The sequence below is a fragment of the Pleurodeles waltl genome, chromosome 6, assembly GCF_031143425.1.
Source record: "Pleurodeles waltl isolate 20211129_DDA chromosome 6, aPleWal1.hap1.20221129, whole genome shotgun sequence".
Taxonomy (NCBI): Eukaryota; Metazoa; Chordata; class Amphibia; order Caudata; family Salamandridae; genus Pleurodeles; species Pleurodeles waltl.
Window position 1 is genome coordinate 1,665,878,538 of NC_090445.1, and position 17,073 is coordinate 1,665,895,610.

The following is a 17,073-nucleotide window of genomic DNA, read 5'->3' on the forward strand; positions in this document are numbered from 1 at the left end:
GGGGGCACACAAACCTCTGGGTTCCAGGGACCACCACCTCCCTGGGACTCCATTAAAAAAGTGTATGGGGTGCCACATAAACCCCGGGCCTCGTGGACGACCCCCTACCAAGGGCTACATTTTAAAACAATATGAATGCATGTGGACGCCACTGGTGGTGGGGACCACCACCTCCTCAGGCTATTTTTAAATTATTTTTAGGAGGTCTGCAAGGCCCCACCCCGACCCCAGGGATTAGCCCCCTCCACGGGGCCAAATAATGTATTTAAAAATGGAGGGGGCCACATGGCCCCTTCTTACTAGGCTGATTTTGACCCCATGACCCCATCCCCTTGGGCCTGCCACATGTTTCTGTGTGCCCAGGAAACCAAGTATAAAGTTGTGGGGACCGCCGGGGAGCCTGAAATCCCCTGCGGTCCAGCTGGCTCCCATCTCCTGGGGGAGCCAGCATTGCTCCCACACACAGGAGATTTAAGTAAGCTGAGCATTTTTAAAGCTTCTTCTTGCTGAAAGTGGAGTGTTTGCTTTTGCTTGGGGGGAGCTCTCAGCTCCTGCCAACCTAAAGCAAACAGCTACCTCCAGAGTGTGGGCACCTCGAGAGGTAGCAGGAGCCAGCCCTGCAAGGTGGTGGTCCCAAGGGCCATGTATGGCTCCAGGAGGAGGAGTGTGCGGCCCCCCTCCCTCCCTCTTTTTTATTTGGTCCCAGGGAGGTGGGACCGACCCCTTCTTAAATCATTTTGTAGCTCCAGGAGAGAGGGTGGCAGTCCCCGGGGCCCAGTGGGGGTCCATAGGTTCCCCCCTATCAATTTTTTTATATGTTGCCTGTGGCGGTGGTGGTTCCTGGAGAGTAGGGGCCACACAGCCCCACATACTTTTTACACATAGACCCAGTGAGGTGGCAGTCCCTGGGCCTGCGGGGGTCCACAGGAACCCCACATTACATTTTTTATATGTTGCCCCTGGGAGGTAGTAGTCACCCGTGGCCAAGATGGGTCCATTGTACCCCTGTATTATATTATTTTATATGTAGCCCCAAGGAGGGGCTATATTATTTAACATGTAGCCCTGGGGAGGTGGTGGTCCCTGGGGAGCAGGGGGGGCACGCTAGCCCTGCTCAGTTATTAGGCAAAGCCCCGGGGTGGTAGTGGTCCCCAGGTCTTTAAAGGCCCTAGGAGGGGATGTCCCTTGCATCCCCCCCTATGTTTAAGCTATAATGCACCCGAGACTTGGGCCCCTCCGGTGCAAAGTAACTGAGAAACGTAGGAGACTTCATTTTTTTTCACTATTCAATCAGCAGATCCAGCTAGGAATTCTGCCAAGATTAAAAAAATAATACTTATAAGCCCTGGTGGGTCCCAGGGGGATCCCCGGACCAAGGTTAGGAGGTTGGGACATACATACTCTTTACTTCCATTTTAATGTTTTTTATGGGATTTGTCTGAAGCCGAATCGTTGTCAAACCTTCTTGTTTGAAGTGCTGGCAGCCAATCAGATCTCAGCAGGAGATCTCCATCGATCTGTGGCCCTCGATATACACATCTCTTTTCGCCTTAATATCACGAAAACCACTGAACAGATTTGCACCAAATAGAAAAACTCGTGTTCTGCAGACCAAAAGATACCTTTTGCCAAATTGGTTTAATTCTGTCCAGCGGTTTGGGTTGCAGGCGTGTCTGAAGAGTATATGGGAATTAACATAGAAAACGCACTCTTTTTGACCTCCCTTTTTCTCAGTAACCGTTTGATGGATTTGTGAAGATTCGTCAAATGGTTCCAAAGATATAGGCAAGTCCAAAAAAAATATTCTATGGAAACTAGGTCCTAACTAAAACTGCCTTCCGGCGACCACTAGCAGGTTATATATATATATATATATATATATATATATATATATATATATATATATATATATATATATATATATATGTGTGTAAAAAGAGGAGAAATGTCCTGACAAGCGTGCTGTGGCGCACTTATTTCACCGGTGGTGCTGATTGAAGGCAGGACGTCCGTATTTCAAAAGAAGGGGATTTCTCTTTCACTTTGTCAAGAGAAAAGAACCGCACTCCGTCGTTGTGCAATTAATAATTAAACTTTTATTCCATTCGTGGGATTACAAACAAACAAGACAGGAATCCCTTGACGCGTTTCGGTCACACCGGACCTTGTTCACAGAATAAAAGTTTAATTGTTAATTGCACAACGACGGAGTGCGGTTCTTTTCTCTTGACAAAGTGAAAGAGAAATCCCCTTCTTTTGATATATATATATATATATATATATATATACACACTTTACTTTTTTCCAGCCTTATTGCTTGCCTAAATCCTTCCTTTCTGTGTACATGAGTGTGTGTGTATATATAAATATATATATATATATATATATATATATATATATATATATATATATATATATCCCCACCAAATGACAGAATACCATACACGGCATTCACAAGAATCCTTTTGTTTGAATTTTATTCTTACACCAAAAACGAGTAACCCAAACACCACCAACTCGTTTCAACCAACAAAGGTCTTGCTCACGGTGATTAAGTGACCCAGGTTAGGTTTGTTTATTTATGGAGTTGTGACAAGTTTAAGTTGTATTTACTATGTTGTGTTATAATTTCAATTTGATGTGACTCAGATCCTATAACGCCCCATAATGGCAAGTAATAGGAAAAACTATAAATTATGTGTGATTGGATCACTTAGTCACCGTGAGCAAGACCTTTGTTGGTTGAAACACACTGGTGGTGTTTGGGTTACTCGTTTTTGGTGTAAGAATAAAATTCAAACAAAAGGATTCCTCTGAGTGCCGTGTATGACATTGTGTCATTTGGTGGAGTAATAATTCAGGGTTGGCCCGTCGCTGACATGAGCACCGACTCAATGGATCGCACACAGACAGGGGCCATTTGGAGAAAGGATATATATATATATATATATATATATATATATATATATATATATATATATATATATATATGCACACACACACACATATACACACACACACACACTCATGCACACAGACAGGAAGGATTTAGACAAGCGAAAAGGCTGGCAAAAAGTAAGGTTGGCAACAGGCAAGCGGGTTGCCAGAACTGTGGCGTTTGGCTTTTTCAAACATACATTAGTAGGTTTCAGAATTTTTGGATTGGGATACCGATAAGAACAATAGTAGAACTGCGGGCCTCAAATATAGGTATGCAGAATGTCACAATTGTAGGAGAAGACTGATAGAATGGTGAGGTTGGCATCCAGGAAAGTACTGTAGTTTTGGGATACAGGTAACATGCCTGCCTAAATGGCAGGGTAGGAATACAGGTAAGCAGATTGTTGGAATGGAAGAGATGGGATAGAGTTAGAAAAGAGCTGCTTGAGTGGGCTTGAATGGGTGGGGTAAGATGCAGGAGAGAAGTCTGGCGAATTTGCCAGACTGCAGTTCAGTCGAAAAGATTGGCTGAATGGTGAAGGGAGATACATGTGATAACACCAACAGAGAGAAGGTGCTGAACTATAGCAGGAAATCAGTAGAATGAATATGGATAGGTTTCTGGTTGAAGGATTAGCAGGAAGTCGAGACTGGGAATCAGTTAGGAAGATTAGCAACATAGTAGGTTTCAGGAAATAAGAAATGGTTCCTCATTTTGGGAAGGAGAGAATCACAGTGATGAGCAACTGGAATGACATTAGCTGTGACATACTGGTACAAAGACTGATGAAATGACAGAATGAGCAGAAGAGCCAAAGGGCACCATGTTGACATCCCAGGACTGGTCTGAAATTGGAGAATGCTGGTGTTGTTTCCCTCCATTTATTTACAGGCTGCAGTAATTTGTCAGTCTGGGTGCAGGCAGTTATAGAGGACGTCATCAATTCCTCAAAAACAAATACAATAAGAGAGTGCAGCGTGAACTTTTGGTCAACCCTCTTCGGCCAATAGCTTTCATGAGTTTTGCGTGGTTTTCTATTGCTTGGCTCGTTTGTCCATCAAGCACATGGCATCTTTTGGATAGTTGCAATGTCCCAGTTGAGCTTCATTGGGTTATGGTAAGGCTTTTGTTAGACTAAAAATGTAACATGACGTCTAGCTCGTAATATAGGCTCACTGTTTGTTCTTCGATGGAATTTCTTGTGACATGACAACATTTTATTTTTGATGTTTTGCTTTTTATGTTTAGAAAGAGCATACTAGTTTGATGCCGTAGCCTGTCATAAATTCACAGTGCTACTCCCTAATTTCCCTTGTGTGTTCATTTGTTGTACTGTGCAGGCATGATAACACATTCGTATTCTAGATTACTTTTTATGCATACAGACTGGGTTTCTTAAAGATACAACAAAAATACTGTTCTTTTTATCCAAATATTTTCTATGCAGTACTTCCCTTCGTGCGCCTTTTATGTTCACATATTACAATGCACACTTCATCTTCGGACTCCTTTTCGTTTTACTCTTCTTGGATAATAGAGCGTAACTCGTCTGCTGCAGTATTTTCAACGAAGAAGGCCTACTCATTGCTTCCATATTTTTGTAGCCCGACATGTTGCTCACTGTGGTATGTTCTTTCTTGCCCAGCTGGGAGGACCACACTCAAAGTCTATGAGCAATTACTACACACTCCCCCTAATAAAATAACAGAGATATTGGCTTTGCTAGAGGCTACTGTAAATCGATTTGGACTTTAAAAGAAGTCTGTGCCCTGTCTTTATTTCAGTTTTACAATTTGCTTTAAAAATAAATCATACAGAAAATATTTGACAAGTAGTTCTGTCGCCTAGCACAACTATATGCTGAGTGAAAATCATCTAGTTCCTTTTAATACATCAACAGGAGACAAGAAGAAATAGGGCGGTGCTTGATATATTGAACATGGAGCTGAAGTTATGCCTTCCTTCCCTCGTTCATCTTCTATTACCAGGTCACAACCCCCATTAGCCACAAGTTACCATGAAACTAGTTGCACTTCTCATTACCCACGCGCTGCCCTAAACGCCTGGTAGCATCCAAGTTAACCAATTATAAGAGCAGAAAGAAGAAATAACTGAAATGCCTCGATCCTCTGTCTGAAGGATCCTCTTGGGTGTGTGGCAGCTTTCCTGATGGTCCCTGGGAAACAAAACTGAGTACTAGGGACATTGTGCACGCCCCTGCGCGCGGGGGGGGGGGGGGGGGAGGGGGGGGCAATCCTTTAGGGCTCCACACTTAGTCCAAAGCCAATGAATATTTGTGAGATATTGGAGACACAGGGACCTCTCTTCACATTCTGCGGGGGGAGTAAGAGGTGGGTGGGATTGGAGATCATTTTGTATTACTCCAATCCACAGTACCCAAAATCTAAGTGAAACATCACAGGTGTCAGTATATCTCACAAAGTCACGATATGTTCATACATTTTCCACGGGATGCAAGAATTTTCACTTTGGAGTCAAAAGCACTTATGTGCCAGTAGTTAAATATGAATCACAATTATTGATTTTTCACTCTGTATTGAACGTCAACTCTGCCTGACAAGCATTCCCGCCTTAGACAATGTACGTCTAAAAATATGTAATATTATAAATGTATCTAGTCTGTCGGTACACAGCAGGCATTAATGTTCCTTTTAATTACATTATCAAGCTGTTGCGACAATATTGATCCCAGAGCTGTAAGAAGCAAAATCGAAGCCGGTTTGTACGTGAGGGTAGCAGTGCTTAACTTGAGGCCATGTGTGCAGGTAGGGCCCATCGGCATGGACGTCTGCAGGCGGGGATGGGGGGCACTTGCCCCCCCCTGGATTTAGGTACAGTAGGTACACCATGGTGTGTAGGCTCACAGTGCAGCGTACCAATATGGCTGGCGTAGTGTTACTTCCCCCCCACCCCCGGATTTAGGTACAGCCTGGTGTGCAGGATCACAGTGCAGTGCACCACTATGGCTGCCGTAGTGTTACTTGCCCCGCCCGGATTTAGGTACAGCCTGGTGTGCAGGATCACAGTTCAGCGTACCACTAAAGCCGCTGTAGTGTTACTTTATCCGCTCCGAAATAGGTACAGCCTGGTGTGCAGGATCACAGTGCAGCGTACCACTTTGGCCGACGTAGTGTTACTTGCCCCCCCCTGGATTTAGGTACAGCCTGGTGTGCAGGATCACAGTGCAGCTACCACTTTGGCCGACGTAGTGTTACTTGCCCCCCCCCCCTGGATTTAGGTACAGCCTGGTGTGCAGGATCACAGTGCAGCGTACCACTTTGGCTGACGTAGTGTTACTTGCCCCCCCCCTGGATTTAGGTACAGCCTGGTGTGCAGGATCACAGTGCAGCGTACCACTTTGGCCGACGTAGTGTTACTTGCCCCCCCCCCTGGATTTAGGTACAGCCTGGTGTGCAGGATCACAGTGCAGCGTACAACTTTGGCCGACGTAGTGTTACTTGCCCCCCCCCTGGATTTAGGTACAGCCTGGTGTGCAGGATCACAGTGCAGCGTACCACTTTGGCCGACGTAGTGTTACTTGCCCCCCCTGGATTTAGGTACAACCTGGTGTGCAGGATCACAGTGCAGCGTACCACTTTGGCCGACGTAGTGTTACTTGCCCCCCCCTGGATTTAGGTACAGCCTTGTGTGCAGGATCACAGCGCAGCGTACCACTATGGCCGCCGTAGTGTTAGCCTGCCTGCACTAGTACGGCTGCGGCCTGCAACAAAAACAGTCCGGGACACCATAGACTGTAGCGGGACGGGTCACGGCGGGTGCTCCTTCTGAAAACATTTCTGCGGGTGCCCATGCCCACCAGCACTCATTTATGAGGACCTGTGCTTATCTTTCCTCATAGGACTCTGACCCAAAGCAAAAGATGGAAAAATACAAAAGGGGGAAAGAAGGAAGAAGAGAAAGATGGAAAGCAGTGATAAAGAAGTAAAGCGGGGATGTAAAAGAATCAGCAAGAGTGAGACAAAGGTGCAGGAAGTGTGGTGGTGGATGAAAGAGGCATGGGGTGCAATCAATGCTATGCAGCCTTGGTATTTGCAACTCCCGACATTATGTCACGCCGGACACATGCCTCTAAGAAATAATGAGGGGACCGGCACTTATTTTTACAAATTAAGCACTGGAGGAGAGAGAAAGAAAGTCCAGTTGTCCAGTGGCATAGTGAAACTGGAAGGGGCCACCCTGCACAGAACATGGAGGGGCCCCATCTGGATTCACTCAGCCAGGTGCTGTGATAGGGGGCCCCATGAAGCTCAGGGCCTCCCATCCCCACACTGCGCGGGCTGCGGGGTCTTTGTTACACTCATGCAGTTGTCTTGCAGAAGGATGGCTGCAGTTTGTGGGACAGATGGAAGAGACAAGTAGAGCTGCAGGAAAGGCAGCTCCGGGAAGAGACAACAAACTCAAAAATAACCACTGTCCCAACGTTTTCTAATATACTCAGAGGTCTCCAGTATTAAATCAACACTAATTGTTCTCAAATGCTTTGGATAGAGAGCTAAAAAATTACCTAAAATACATATTTATTAATTTATTTCATAATTTCATTTCTTGTTTATCACTAAGTTAATTTTCGCTTTAACTGAATTAGCATAAATATATGACACCTAAAAGACATAGATACCCAGTAAAGTTCCCCTGACATTTTTTCAGCCCCAACTCAAAACCTACCAACAGACTCTCTCAGTGGTACTTCATTCATACCGTGAACAAAATATCCCCAATATCTAGCAGGTGAAAAAGGTTTTTGCACACTACATAATATATCTTCTATAAATGTCCTGGTGTACAATCTGCGTTTAAAAGATTATAATGTAAAAACACGCACATTTAATAAATCCTTTAAATTGATTCCTTTCGTTGACATCCACAGGGCTTCTTAATGGATATATCTGCTAATTCTCCTTTGCCATGCCGCCGACGCGTTTCGGCGTGAAACGCCTAACCCACTATACACCTTCCTCAGGGCACCATGTAGATGATCACCTTATAAATTTGTACGGTGGTGACCTGTAGGAGACAGGGAAACCACCTTAATCTATCTACAAGGATGGCTTAAGTATGTTAAGCAGACCACACAAAGGCTAATTTCCTGTTTGACCCAAAATTGTCTTCTTCTCGCTTGAGGATGTTTCCTCCGGAAGACAGTATTCTAAATGAATATTCTCCATAGAGATGGTCAACGGCTCTTATAAACCTCAGAACAGTCGTCACTCCTCTCTACGTTTCCAACACTGCGGCCATAGGAAAGTCCAGCTGTCCTGCAGATGGATGGCTGAAGTGTGGAGGCAGAAGAGTGAAATAGAGCTGCAGGAAAGGAAGCTCAGAGAAAAGAAACTTGAAGTGCAGCAAGCGAAGAGAGCCAGAAGAGAAGAACCACAGGAAGTGCTGCAGAGGAAACGGAAATAGCAAGTGCACCACACGGAGAGAACCCTAGAAGAAGAAATCCAGGAAGTGCAGCTGTGGAAACATAAATATTGTGTACACCACATGGAAAGAGCCATGGGAATTCAAGCACGCGGAAGAGACACAGGAAGTGCAGTGCAGGGAACATAAATATGAAGTGCACCGAAGGGAGAGAGCCATGGAAAATCGAGCACGCGTAAGAGACACAGGAAGTGCAGCACAGGCAACATAAATATGAACTACACCACAAGGAAAGAGCCATGGGAATTCAAGCACGCGGAAGAGACACAGGAAGTGCAATGCAGGGAAAATAAATATGAAGTGCACTGAAGGGAGAGAGCCATGGGAAATCGAGCACGCGTAAGAGACACAGGAAGTGCAGCACAGGAAACATAAATATGAAGTACACCACAGGGAAAGAGCATTGGGAATTAAATCACACGTAAGAGACACAGGAAGTGCAGCGCAGAAAACATAAATATGAACTACACCACAGGGAAAGAGCCATGGGAATTCAAGCATAAGGAAGAGAAACAGGAAGAGCAGTGCAGGAAACATTAATATGAAGTACACCAAAGGGAAAGAGCCTTGGTTATTGAAGCACGCGGAAGAGACATAGGAAGTGCAGCGCAGGAAACATGAATATGAAGTACACCACATGGAAAGAGCCACGTTTATTCAAGCATGCAGAAGAGACACAGGAAGTGTGGTGCAGGAAACATAAATATGAAGTACATCACAAGGAAAGAGCCATGGGAATTCATGTACGTGGAGGAGACACAGGAAGTGCAGTGCAGGAAACATAAGTGTGAATTGCACTACAGGGAGCGAGCCATTGCTATTCAAACATGTGGAAGAGACACAGGAAGTGCAGCACAGGAAACATAAATGTAAAGTACACCACAAGGAAAGAGCCACGGTTATTCAAGCACGTGGAAGAGACACAGGAAGTGCAGCACAGGAAACATAAAAATGAAGTACACCACAGGGAAAGAACCATGGGAATTCAAGCACGTGGAGGAGACACAGTAAGTGCAGCGCAGGAAACACGAATATGAAGTACACCACAAGGAAAGAGCCATGGGAATTCAAGCATAAGGAAGAGACACAGGAAGTGCAGCACAGGAAACAAATATGAAGTATACCATAGAGAAAGAGCCACGGTTATTGTAGCATGTGGAAGAGACACAGGTAGTGCTGCAGAGGAAACAGAAATAGCAAGTGCACCACGCGGGGAGAGCCTAGCAGAAGAAACCCAGGAAGTGCAGCGCAGGAAACATAAATGTGAAGTACACAAGGAAAGAGCCATGGGAATTCAAGCACGTGGAGGAGACACAGGAAGTGCAGCGCAGGAAACATAAATGTGAAGTACACCACAGGGAAAGAGCAATGGGAATTAAATCACACGTAAGAGACACAGGAAGTGCAGCACAGAAAACGTAAATATGAACTACACCACAGGGAAAGAGCCATGGGAATTCAAGCATGCAGAAGAGACACAGGAAACATAAGTGTGAAGTGCACTACAGGGAGAGAGCCATTGCTATTCAAACACGTGGAAGAGACACAGGAAGTGCAGCACAGGAAACATAAATGTAAAGTGCACAACAGGGACTAAGCCATGGGAATTAAAGCAGGCAGAAGAGACACAGGAAGTGCCACAGAGGAAATGGGAATAGCAAGTGCACCATGCAGAGGAGCCCTAGCAGAAGAAACCCAGGAAGTGCAGCGCAGGAAACATAAATATGAGGTACACCACATGGAAAGAGCCATGAGAATTCAAACCTGTGGAGGAGACACAGGAAGTACAGCGCAGGAAACATAAATATGAGGTACACCACACAGACAGAGCCTCAGCAGAAGTGAAGGAGGTTACAAGAAGTGCAAGACAGTGAAGGAGCACTGGAAATACAGCACCGGAAACAGTGACAGGAAGTGCAGCACAGTGATGAGCCACAGGACGTGCAGGAAAGTAAAGCTAACAGGAATGAAGTCACTGCGAAGGGTTACAAGAAGAGCAGCTCACAGAAGGAAAACAGTGGGCCCGATTTACAAAGGTAAAGTCAGTCTTTAAGTCTAAGTTTAGATCTTATCTCTAACTTTAGATCTGAAGTTTAAACGTATACTTCCGATCTGAACTTAGACTTTGGGTCTAAACATACTTCAGGCCTCAACTTGACTTTGGGGCTAAACTTAGACTTCAGGTCTAAACTTAGACTTCAGAACTAAACTTAGACTTCAGATTTAGGTTTACCTTTGTGAATCAGGTCCAGTTAGTGTAGCACATAGAAGAGTGTCAAGGAGTGTCTAACACTGAAGAGCCACAGACATAGAGCACAATGAATTATAGTAGAAGGGGAATCACAGGAAAAGGTTACAAGAAGATCAGTGCAGCAAAAGAGCACAAGCCGTGCAGCACAGTAAAGAGCGGCAGGAAGAGGAGCACAGTGAAGAGACAGAACACCGAAGAGCCACAGGAGGTGCAGAAAAGTGAAGGCTCACGGGAAGGGAATCAGGGTGGAAATTTACAAGGCGTTCAGCACAGTAAAGGAACACCCATTGGTGCAGCACAGGGAAGGGCAACAGGAAGTATAGCTCACTGAAGAGCCACAGGAAGTGCGGCACAGTTAAAGGTCACAGGAAGAGCATCAAGGAGATGGGTGAAAAGAATTGCAACACAATGAAAGGACACAGGAAGTGCATACTAAAGAGCTGCAAGAAATGCAGCATAGGAAAGAACCATCCCTTTAAAGGATTCGGATATTAAAGCCACAAATCCTGAGTAAGTGGCGTCCATCTCGTGAATAAAGAGGCTTTCAAAGTCCAGGGTGTGAAAGAGGTTCCCTCACACAGCAGCATCTGGTTCCTCCTTTTGGAGGTGAATAGTGAGAGGAGAAACTTGATTTAAAAAAATCTGGGGTACATATTTTACTCCATAACTTTTTGGCATTTGGAGTATTATATAGCTCGACCCTTGGATGGTTGGCAAGGTTCCACCACTCCTACACATCTGCTTCATTGTTGGGACTTGACATAATTGTGCCTTACATTTGCTGAGTTTTCTAGCAGAGTTACATTTCTTAGTGTTGGCTGTGCATCCTCCAAGTTGTAACAACAAACAAACCACCTGCAAGTGCTTTTTAAGGCCCTCCATTGCCACATCATCAAATAGGCAGCTCATATTGTTTGTGGAGTGTGTGAAAGTCACCCTGGGCTCTCTCCATCTCAGAAGGCAAGGCTTTAAACTGGAGCAGACCTTCGGGGCAGGCAAAAGCCACCTTTCTGTCATGGGAAATTGCCAATACCCTTTTGAAGGATGTATAGAGAGCTTCTCAAACCAATTAGGCACATCTTCAACAAAGGCAATGGACAGATGATAAATCTGGAGATGTTATTTAGTTTCTGAAAGTCTATACAGAAGCGGATAGGTCTGTGTGTTTTGGTAGTTATTTCAATGGGAGAAGCAGTTTATTTGTGGATTCTTCAATAATTCCATCTACAACATGTTCACTATTGCCTTTCAAACTCCCTTTTTCTGTGATTGTGGGATAAGGGCGGATAGGCACAAGGTAGAAAGCAGTGACTCCCTCTTCATGTGTTTGAGGTATAACGGTGGATATGCACGAGGTAGAAAGCAGTGACTCCCCCTTTATGTGTTTGAGGTATATTGGGGGATATGCACAAGGTAGAAAGCAGCAACTCCTTCTTCATGTGTTTAAGGTATATTGGGGGATGTGCACGAGGTAGAAAGCAGTGACTCCCTCTGCATGTGTTTGAGGTAAATGGGGAAATGTGCACCAGGTAGGAAGCAGTGTCTCCCTCTTCATGTGTTTCTGGTATATGGGTGGATATGCATGAGGTAGAAAGCAGCGACTCCTTCTTCATGTGTTTGAGGTATATTGGGGGATGTGCACGAGGTAGAAAGCAGTGACTCAGTCTTCATGTGTTTGAGGTATATGGATGGATATGCACGAGGTAGAAAGCAGTGACTCCCTCTTCATGTGTTTGAGGCATATGGATGGATAGGCATGAGGTAGAAAGCAGTGTCTCCCTCTTTATATGTTTGAGTATATGGGGGATGTGTACAAGGTAGAAAACAGTGACTCCCTCTTGATGTGTTTGAGGTATATGGGTGGATATGCACGAGGTAGAAAGCAGTGACTCCCCCTTTATGTGTTTGAGGTATATTGGGGGATGTGCACGAGGCAGAAAGCAGTGACTCATTCTACATGTGTTTGAGGTATATTGGGGGATGTGCTCGAGGTAGAAAGCAGTGTCTCCCTTTTCATGTGTTTGAGGTATTTGGGTGGATATGCACGAGGTAGAAAGCAGTGTCTCCCTCTCCATGTGTTTGCGGTATATAGGGGACTGTGCATGAGGTAGAAAGCAGTGATTCCCTCCGCATGTGTTTGAGGTATATGGGTGGATATGCACGAGGTAGAAGGCAGTGTCTCCGTCTTCATGTGTTTACGGTATATGGGGGCATATGCACCAGGTAGAAAGCAGTGTCTCCCTCTTCATGTGTTTGTGGTATATGGGTGGATATGCACGAGGTAGAAAGCAGTGACTCCCCCTTTATGTGTTTGAGGTATATTGGGGGATGTGCATGAGGCAGAAAGCAGTGTCCCCATCTTCATGTGTTTGAGGTATATGGGTGGATATGCACGAGGCAGAAAGCAGTGTCCCCATCTTCATGTGTTTACACTATATATTGGGGGATATGCACCAGGTAGAAAGCAGTGTCTCCCTCTTCATGTGTTTGAGGTATATGGGTGGATATACACGAGGTAGAAAGCAGTGACTCCCTCTCTTTATGTGTTTAAGGTATATTGGGGGATATGTCCGAGGTAGAAAGCAGTGACTCAGTCTTCATGTGTTTGAGGTATATTGGGGGATATGCACAAGGTAGAAAGCAGTGACTCCCTCTGCATGTGTTTGAGGTATATGGGTGGATATGCACGAGGTAGAAAGCAGTGACTCCCCCTTTATGTGTTTGAGGTAAAGGGAGGATGTGCACGAGGTAGAAAGCAGTGCCTCCCTCTTCATGTGTTTAAGGTATATGGGTGGATATGCACGAGGTAGAAAGCAGTGACTCCCCCTTTATGTGTTTGAGGTATATTGGGGGATGTGCACAAGGTCGAAAGCAGTGACTCCCTCTTCATGTGTTTGAGGTAAATGGGGGGATATGCAAGAGGTAGAAAGCAGTGACTCAGTCTTCATGCGTTTGAGGTATATGGGTGGATATGCACGAGGTAGAAAGCAGTGACTCCCCCTTTATGTGTTTGAGGTATATTGGGGGATATGCCCAAGGTAGAAAACAGTGACTCCCTCTTCATGTGTTTGAGGTATATGGGTGGATATGCACGAGGTAGAAAGCAGTGACTCCCTCTCTTTATGTGTTTAAGGTATATTGGGGGATATGTCCGAGGTAGAAAGCAGTGACTCAGTTCTCATGTGTTTGAGGTATATGGGTGGATATGCACGAGGTAGAAAGCAGTGACTCCCCCTTTATGTGTTTGAGGTATATTGGGGGATGTGCACGAGGCAGAAAGCAGTGACTCATTCTACATGTGTTTGAGGTATATTGGGGGATGTGCTCGAGGTAGAAAGCAGTGTCTCCCTTTTCATGTGTTTGAGGTATTTGGGTGGATATGCACGAGGTAGAAAGCAGTGTCTCACTCTCCATGTGTTTGCGGTATATAGGGGACTGTGCATGAGGTAGAAAGCAGTGATTCCCTCCGCATGTGTTTGAGGTATATGGGTGGATATGCACGAGGTAGAAGGCAGTGTCTCCGTCTTCATGTGTTTACGGTATATGGGGGCATATGCACCAGGTAGAAAGCAGTGTCTCCCTCTTCATGTGTTTGTGGTATATGGGTGGATATGCACGAGGTAGAAAGCAGTGACTCCCCCTTTATGTGTTTGAGGTATATTGGGGGATGTGCATGAGGCAGAAAGCAGTGTCCCCATCTTCATGTGTTTGAGGTATATGGGTGGATATGCACGAGGCAGAAAGCAGTGTCCCCATCTTCATGTGTTTACACTATATATTGGGGGATATGCACCAGGTAGAAAGCAGTGTCTCCCTCTTCATGTGTTTGAGGTATATGGGTGGATATACACGAGGTAGAAAGCAGTGACTCCCTCTCTTTATGTGTTTAAGGTATATTGGGGGATATGTCCGAGGTAGAAAGCAGTGACTCAGTCTTCATGTGTTTGAGGTATATGGGTGGATATGCACAAGGTAGAAAGCAGTGACTCCCCCTTTATGTGTTTGAGGTATATTGGGGGATATGCACAAGGTAGAAAGCAGTGACTCCCTCTGCATGTGTTTGAGGTATATGGGTGGATATGCACGAGGTAGAAAGCAGTGACTCCCCCTTTATGTGTTTGAGGTAAAGGGAGGATGTGCACGAGGTAGAAAGCAGTGCCTCCCTCTTCATGTGTTTAAGGTATATGGGTGGATATGCACGAGGTAGAAAGCAGTGACTCCCCCTTTATGTGTTTGAGGTATATTGGGGGATGTGCACAAGGTCGAAAGCAGTGACTCCCTCTTCATGTGTTTGAGGTAAATGGGGGGATATGCAAGAGGTAGAAAGCAGTGACTCAGTCTTCATGCGTTTGAGGTATATGGGTGGATATGCACGAGGTAGAAAGCAGTGACTCCCCCTTTATGTGTTTGAGGTATATTGGGGGATATGCCCAAGGTAGAAAACAGTGACTCCCTCTTCATGTGTTTGAGGTATATGGGTGGATATGCACGAGGTAGAAAGCAGTGACTCCCTCTCTTTATGTGTTTAAGGTATATTGGGGGATATGTCCGAGGTAGAAAGCAGTGACTCAGTTCTCATGTGTTTGAGGTATATGGGTGGATATGCACGAGGTAGAAAGCAGTGACTCCCCCTTTATGTGTTTGAGGTATATTGGGGGATATGCACAAGGTAGAAAGCAGTGCCTCCCTCTTCATGTGTTTAAGGTATATGGGTGGATATACACGAGGTAGAAAGCAGTGACTCCCCCTTTATGTGTTTGAGGTATATTGGGGGATGTGCACGAGGTCGAAAGCAGTGACTCCCTCTTCATGTGTTTGAGGTAAATGGGGGAATATGCACGAGGTAGAAAGCAGTGACTCAGTCTTCATGTGTTTGAGGTATATGGGTGGATATGCACGAGGTAGAAAGCAGTGACTCCCCCTTTATGTGTTTGAGGTATATTGGGGGATATGCCCAAGGTAGAAAACAGTGACTCCCTCTTCATGTGTTTGAGGTATATGGGTGGATATGCACGAGGTAGAAAGCAGTGACTCCCCCTTTATGTGTTTAAGGTATATGGGTGAATATGCACGAGGTAGAAAGCAGTGACTCCCTCTTCATGTGTTTGATGTATACTGGGGGATATGCACAAGGTAGAAAGCAGTGTCTCCCTCTTCATGTGTTTAAGGTATATGGGTGGATATGCACGAGGTAGAAAGCAGTGACTCCCTCTGCATGTGTTTGAGGTAAATGGGGGGATGTGCACGAGGTAGAAAGCAGTGTCTCCGGCTTCATGTGTTTACGGTATATGGGGGGATATGCACCAGGTAGGAAGCAGTGTCTTCCTCTTCATGTGTTGCTGGTATATGGTTGGATATGCACGAGGTAGAAAGCAGCGACTCCTTCTTCATGTGTTTAAGTTATATTGGGGGATGTGCACGAGGTAGAAAGCAGTGACTCAGTCTTCATGTGTTTGAGGTATATGGGTGGATATGCACAAGGTAAAAAGCAGTGACTCCCTCTTCATGTGTTTGAGGCATGTGGGGGGATAGGCATGAGGTAGAAAGCAGTGTCTCCCTCTTTATATGTTTGAGTATATGGGGGGATGTGTACGAGGTAGAAAGCAGTGACTCCCTCTTGATGTGTCTGAGGTATATGGGTGGAAATGCACGAGGTAGAAAGCAGTGACTCCCTCTGCATGCGTTTGAGGTATATGGGTGGATATGCACCAGGTAGAAAGCAGTGTCTCCCTCTTCATGTGTTTGTGGTATATGGTTGGATATGCACGAGGTAGAAAGCAGCGACTCCTTCTTCATTTGTTTAAGTTATATTGGGGGATGTGCACGAGGTAGAAAGCAGTGTCTCCCTCTTCATGTGTTTGTGGTATATGGGTGGATATGCACGAGGTAGAAAGCAGTGACTCCCCCTTTATGTGTTTGAGGTATATTGGGGGATGTGCATGAGGTAGAAAGCAGTGTCTCCCTCTTCATGTGTTTGAGGTATATGGGTGGATATGCACGAGGCAGAAAGCAGTGTCCCCACCTTCATGTGTTTACATTATATATTGGGGGATATGCACCAGGTAGAAAGCAGTGTCTCCCTCTTCATGTGTTTGAGGTATATGGGTGGATATGCACGAGGTAGAAAGCAGTGACTCCCTCTCTTTATGTGTTTAAGGTATATTGGGGGATATGCACGAGGTAGAAAGCAGTGACTCAGTATTCATGTGTTTTAGGTATATGGGTGGATATGCACGAGGTAGAAAGCAGTGACTCCCCCTTTATGTGTTTGAGGTATATTGGGGGATATGCACGAGGTAGAAAGCAGTGACTCAGTATTCATGTGTTTTAGGTATATGGGTGGATATGCACGAGGTAGAAAGCAGTGACTCCCCCTTTATGTGTTTGAGGTATATTGGGGGATATGCACAAGGTAGAA